Raw genomic sequence first — 6,453 nt, forward strand, 5'->3', positions numbered from 1 at the left:
AGCGAAGACCGCTGTAGGGCTAAGGGCCGGCGCGTGGTGGCGGCTCCGCGCTCCCGGTCTGCGGCGGAGCTACGGGCGGGCTCTTTTTTCCTGTTTTCCTGCTTCTGTTCCAGTTCTGAGGCATCGCTAGAGCGGGAGCTCTTCTCTTGTCCATCACGTAGCGTCGCACGCAGACACTGACAGACACAAGTGGGCTGGACCGGGCGGGAGGGCGCGAGAGCCTAGCCGGGTCAGGCGGGAGCAACCTGGTGGGTTCATCGCCTGTTGGGCTAATGTGAGAGGAGAGGAATATGTCTCATTTTCACACTTTAGGCTCTTGTAAATGTGTGTTTTTCTCCTAACTTTAGAGTTGATGTTGTGCTAATGAGTTCAATTCCGGGCCAGCCTTTTTTAATAAAAAGAAAAAGCTTTCTTTGTAGAGTGAATAAACTATGAGGGTAATTGCATTTTTGTGCACATTCTGGGTTTGCTTGTGATGTTCAGAGTAGCTGGATCTCAGTGAAAGAGTTGAGTGGAATCTGATGTATCAGGTCACCTGGTTCATATCCTGAGCTGTGGATTGTGCCCAAGCTTTGTTAGTTTCCAACTTTCTGTTTAGTAATACCATCAACGTGAATGACTTAAAAATTAAAAATACAGTATGTCACTGTTACCAAACTTGTGAGGACTGCAGAAAGAAGTATTAAGAACTGGTAGGTCTCGCCTGCCTTGCAAACGCAAGGATCTGAGTTCATCCCTGATACCCCCCCCACCAAAAAAAAAAAAGAACTGGTGGGTTGGCAATGTGGAAAGTAACTATGTAGTGATACGTTACTATTTAGTGAAACATAAAAGTTGAATCTGAACTTTATCTCCCTAACTATCGCCTGTTTAGATACCGAACCTTTAGGATAGGTACCAGGTCACTCTGTACAGTTGTAATGCTCTTCCTTATGGAATCTCCCTGCTCCCTCAATACTGGGGCTAGAACCCAAGGCCTCATGAATTCTCTGCAAGGGTTCTGCCATTGAATTATAACCCCCCCAGCTCTCTTTACAGAATTTTGTGACTAGATTTGGATTTATTTTTCTTATCTGTAGGGTCTTCCATCTTTCAGACCGGGTAGAATAGTTAAGGAGGAGGTTACTAAATGTACTCTTCAGGTAGAAGTTTGAGCAAGATTTTAATCTTTTGTCAACATGTTTAATATATAAACATGTTAATCTGATTCAGATGTATAGAGACAAAAACTATTGGAAAGTTGTGAAAATTTAAGTCATAAATCTTGCCTGTGATGCATGCCTGTAATTGTAGCACTCAGGAAGCTGAGACAGGATTGCTGTGACTTTGAGGCCAGCCTGGGCTACATAGTGAATTCAAGGCCAACCTGAACTACATAGCAAGATTCTGTCTGAAAAGAAAAAAAAAATCATAAGTGTTTTTGAAATCATGTTTAGTGGCACTTTTCTGTAATCCCAGCATTCTGTTAATCAGTTTAACAATAACCCACAACCTTCGGACCAACTAATTCCAGCATTCTGGACAGCTGAAACAGGAGGATTGAAAGTTTGAGTCCAGCCTGGACAATATAGCAAAGCTCTGTCTCAAAGGGCTGAGAATGTAGCTCAGTCCAAAGGCCTTGCATTCAATTCTCAGTACTGTGCACCCCCAAATCATGAATCTTCTAATGAGGTACCAAGCAAGCTATATACAAATTTTGTTAGATAATCAAAATGTGTTCATTTTGTTTGTTTTGTTCACTTAGTTAAACTGGAACCTACTTATTAACTGGAGCTTACCTTGCCATGCTGTGGAACTCAGTGTAGCAGAGTAGAAGAGTGGGTAAATATAGTAGGGTGTCAGATCAGACAGGGACTGAATCCCTGCTGTCCTTCAATAACTCATTGACATTGAGCAAATTGCCTAGTTTGTTTGAGCCTCGATTTCCTTAAAAGCAATGAAGTTAATAAATATAGTTACCTCAGCTGGGTGTAGTGATGTGTGCCTGTAATCTCAGCACTTGGAAGGCTGAGGCAGGAGGATGGCCATGATTTCAAGGCTAGCCTGAACTACTTAGCCAGATCCTCTCTCAAAGGAACAAGATACACACACACACACACACACACACACACACACACACACACAAAAGTATATATATCCACCTCATGGATTTGTGTGTGTGTATGTGTATGAGAGATTTATGTAATACATGGAATGCCCATATGACAGCGTTTGGTGTGCAGAAAGCATCCCCTAAATATTAGCCACCACTATTATCTTTTTATGAAGAAATAGCTTTATTGAAATATAGCTCATACACTATATAATTTATACATTTAAGGTATATAGTTCAATGACTTTAGATGTAATGTATTTCACTACTTTTAGAGATTATGTTAAATATATATTTTTACACATAACAGAATTTACCTCTTAAACCATTTCAAAATATTCAGAGCTATGAAAGTTGGCACATGCCTGAAATCCCAGCACTTGGGAGGCTGAGGCAGGTGAATCACAAGTTTGAGGCCTGCCTGGGCTACATAGTGAGACCCTTCCTCTTAAAGAAGAAAAAAGTATAATTCAGTGGCAGTTACATTTACCATGTATTGCAGTCAACAACATTGTCTATCCAAAACTTTTCATCACTTCAAAAAATTCTGTAACATGCCTTCTAGCCCCTGGTAACCTCTAATCCATTTTGGGCTTGGGATTTAGCTCAGTGGTTCTGCCGCCTGCTTTCCAAGTGCAAGGTCCCGAGTTCAATCCCTGGTACCAAAAACAAAACCTCTAATCCATTTTGTCCTCCACCCCCATCAACCTTCTCTGGTGCATGATCTAGGTACCAAGTATGAATGGAATGATACCCCCCCCATTGGTACCAGAGATTGAACTGGGGACCTTGCGCTTGCGAGGCAAGTGTCAGAACCACTGAGCTAAATCCCCAGCCCTTTTCTTAATTTTTTTTGTCTCGTATATTGCACTTGGAATAGTTTCAGTTGATCCATGTTGAATGTATCAGGACTTCATTCCTTTATATGGACTACATTTTGTTTATTCAGTCATATGCTCTCCATCCTTGGGTGGTTTCTACCTTTTGGCCCTAGTGAATACTGCTATGAATAGTGCTTGTGTGTCGTTTTTTGTTGTTGTTGTGTTTTTGAGACAGGGTCTCATTACATAGTTGAGACTGACTTGGAACTTGCTATGTAGCCTAGGCTGGTCTCGAACTCACAGCGATCCTCCTGCCTCAGCCTCCCGAGTGCTGGGATTACAGGTGTGAGCCATGTTTTTTTGATTGTTTGAGACAGGGTCTGGCTATGTAGTTCAGATTGGCTTTGAACTCGCTATGGAGCGTAGGCTGGTAATCCTGCCTCAGACTCTCAAGTGCTAGGATTACAGGTGTGCACTACTGCACCTGGCACTGTTGTGTGTTTTGTGGTGCTAGAGATTAAACCTAGGGCCTTATGAACACATGCTAGGCAGTTGCTATACCACTGAACCAAGATCCTGGCTGCATTTGAACTCTACACACACACACACACACACACACACACACACACACACACACACACACTGATGATTGGACCTAGGGGTGTCCTACTGTTGAGCTCCATTGCCCCCCGCACCTTGGTTTTTGAGACTGGATCTTGCTAAGGTATGTAGTCCAGGCTGGCCTTGAACTCAGTGTCTTCTTGACTCAGGATTCCAGGTTTTGAAATTAGTGTGTGCCTTAATGCCTCAGCTCTTTTTATTTCTTTTTTTGAGACAAGTTGTTAAGGTGCCTAGGTTTGCTTTGAATTTATGATACTCCTCTCTCAGCTTCCCAAGTAGCTGAGATTATAAATGTGTAGCACTGGGCTCAGCTTTTTTTTTTTTTTTTTTTTTTTGACAGGGTTTCACTTTGTAGTTGAGACTGACCTGGAACTTCCTAGCCCAGGCTGGTCTCGAACTCACAGAGATCCTCCTGCCTCAGCCTCCCAAGTGCTAGGATTACAGTCATGTACCACCACACCTGGCTGGGGTCAGCTTATTTTGACCATTTTTACATCTACCATTCAGAGGAATGAAATTTCATTATTGTTTATTTGTTATCATTCAGCTTCAGAAAATTTTTTATCTTTTGAAACTGAAACTGCAACCATTTAACAGTAACTATTTATTCTTCTGTCCCATAGTCCAGTGATGGTGAACCTTTTAGAGCTTTCAGTGGTATGAACAGCCTGCTGTAGCAGGCGTGCCGTAGGTTTACCATCACTGCTCTAGCCTCTGACAACCACTAACCTGGCAGAATTTCATTCCATTTCATTTTAAGGCTGAATAATATTCCATTATATACCACATTTCTTTAATCCATCCATCAGTTGGTAGCCACTTTCTGCCTTTTTTTTGGGTACTGGGGATCAAACTCGGGATCTTGTACTTTTGAGGCAGGCGATGGAAGCACTGAGCTAAATCCCCCCAGCCCTCCATCTGTCCTTTAATTGTTGTAAACATTGGTGTAAAAACCTCTGTTCAGGTCCTTTCTTTTTCCTTCCTTCCTTCCTTTTTTCCTTCTTTTCCATCTCTCTTTCTGATCAAATATATTCTTATTGTTATTTTTATAATATCATCATCATCATCATCACAGATCACAGTGTGGGAGTTAAACCCAGGGCCTTGTGATGCCAGGCAGTTGTCTACCACTGAGCTACATTAATTGCTTCTTGGCCTTTTGGCTAAGATCAAGTGTAGTACCATTGAGCTATATTCTTAGCTTTCAAACCACCTAACTTGTTTAAAGAACTGTCATATGGTGGCATGGTTACTGTACCACTTTACATTTCCACCAGCAGTGCACAGGATTCTATTAAAAGGCCGAGTTGTGCCTCACCTTCCCCATATTCGTTTGTTGAAGCTCAGACTCCTAATATGAGTGTATATGTGAGTGTATTTGAAGATAATATCTTTTTTGTTTGTTTGTTTGTTTGTTTTGTTTTTTGTGACAGGGTCTCACTATGTAGTTGAGACTGACTTGGAACTCAGCGATCTTCCTGCCTCAGCCTCCCAAGTGCTGGCATTACAGGTGTGCGCCATCACACCAGGCTTGAAGATAATATCTTTAAGGGGATAGAATTAAAAGAGGTCATAGCTAGACAAGTGGTACATGCCTGTACTCCCAGAATTCTGTGAGGCTGAGGCAGGAGGATTGAAAGTTCAAACCCAGCCTGGGAAACTTAGTGAGGTCCTGTTTCAAAAATAAAAAAAGGGGGTAGGGGATGTAGCTCAGTTGTGCCATACCTGCCTGGCAAGCACTAGGTCCTGTGTTTGATCCCTGGTACCAAAACAAACAAACAAACAAACAAAAATAAAAAAGGTTGGGCAGGGGATGTAGCTCAGTAGTACCGCATCTGCCTCTCAAGAGCAAGGTCCCAAGTTCAATCCCCTGTACCAAAAAAACGGGAGGGGCGCTGGTAATTTAGCTCAGTGAAAGCCCTGGGTTCAGTCTCCACTACACAAAACAAAACAGAAACCTGCGTTGTGAGTATGGGGCTTTACTAGAATTGGTGTTCCTATAAGATTATGTATCGGAGTTGTACATGTACAACATAAAGACCACGTAAGGGAGCCCAAAAATCTGCTAGCCAAGGAGATGAATGAAATAGCATTAACTTTGCTAGCCCCTTAATCCTGGACTTCTAACCTCTAAAAGTGTGAGAATTAAATTTTTGTTTAAACCTTCTAGTTATTGGCATTTTATTGTGGCAGTTCAGGTTGGTCTTAAGAGTCATTATGTAGCCCAGGATAGCCTTGAACTCATAGCAATCCTGCCTTAGCCTCCTGTGTGCTGGGATTACAGGCGTGCACCACCATGGCCAGCTTTTGTGTTTTTAAAGTAGTAGTAACCTAATGGGTGTGAGGTAATATATCAGTGTGGTTTTAATTTGTTATTTCCTTAATGATTAGTAATTTTGAGCATCTTTGTGTGTATATGTGCACATGTAGTGCTGGGGATTAAACTTGGGGCCTCTTGCATGCTAGGTAAGTGCTCTGTTATTGAGCTACTCTAGCTTTTGACTATCTTTTTAATGTGCTTATTGGCCATTTGTATAACCTCCTTTGGAGAAGTGCCTTCATATCTTTTGACTTGTTTCTCTTTTTTTCCTTTATTTTTAAGTGTTGTGGATTGAACCCAGGTTCTTCATACTGAGCTATATCCTCCTCTCCCCGTTAAAGTTTTACTCTGAGACAGGGTCACATTTAGTCACTAAATTGCCTAGACTGGGTTTGAGTGTGTGATCCCTCTGCCTCAGCCTTCCAGAACACTGGCATTATAAGTATGTGGTGCCATGCTGGTTCTTTGTGTTTTGGTGGTGGTGATGCTGGGATTGAACCCAGAACCTCCTACATGCTAGGCAAATACTCCACCTTTGAGATACATCCCCAGCCCTTTGACCTATTTTTATTTCTGAAGTGTTTTTGCTTTTTTGAGTT

General features: G+C 42.0%; 1 pseudogene; it reads left to right on the forward strand.

The window, feature by feature from the left end:
* Window positions 1-4,677: 4,677 nt before the first annotated feature.
* Window positions 4,678-4,817, forward strand: LOC117284549 (annotated as a pseudogene).
* Window positions 4,818-6,453: the final 1,636 nt, after the last annotated feature.

The sequence above is a fragment of the Fukomys damarensis genome, unplaced genomic scaffold, assembly GCF_012274545.1.
Source record: "Fukomys damarensis isolate Sample0158 unplaced genomic scaffold, DMR_v1.0_HiC HiC_scaffold_37, whole genome shotgun sequence".
NCBI lineage: Eukaryota > Metazoa > Chordata > Mammalia > Rodentia > Bathyergidae > Fukomys > Fukomys damarensis.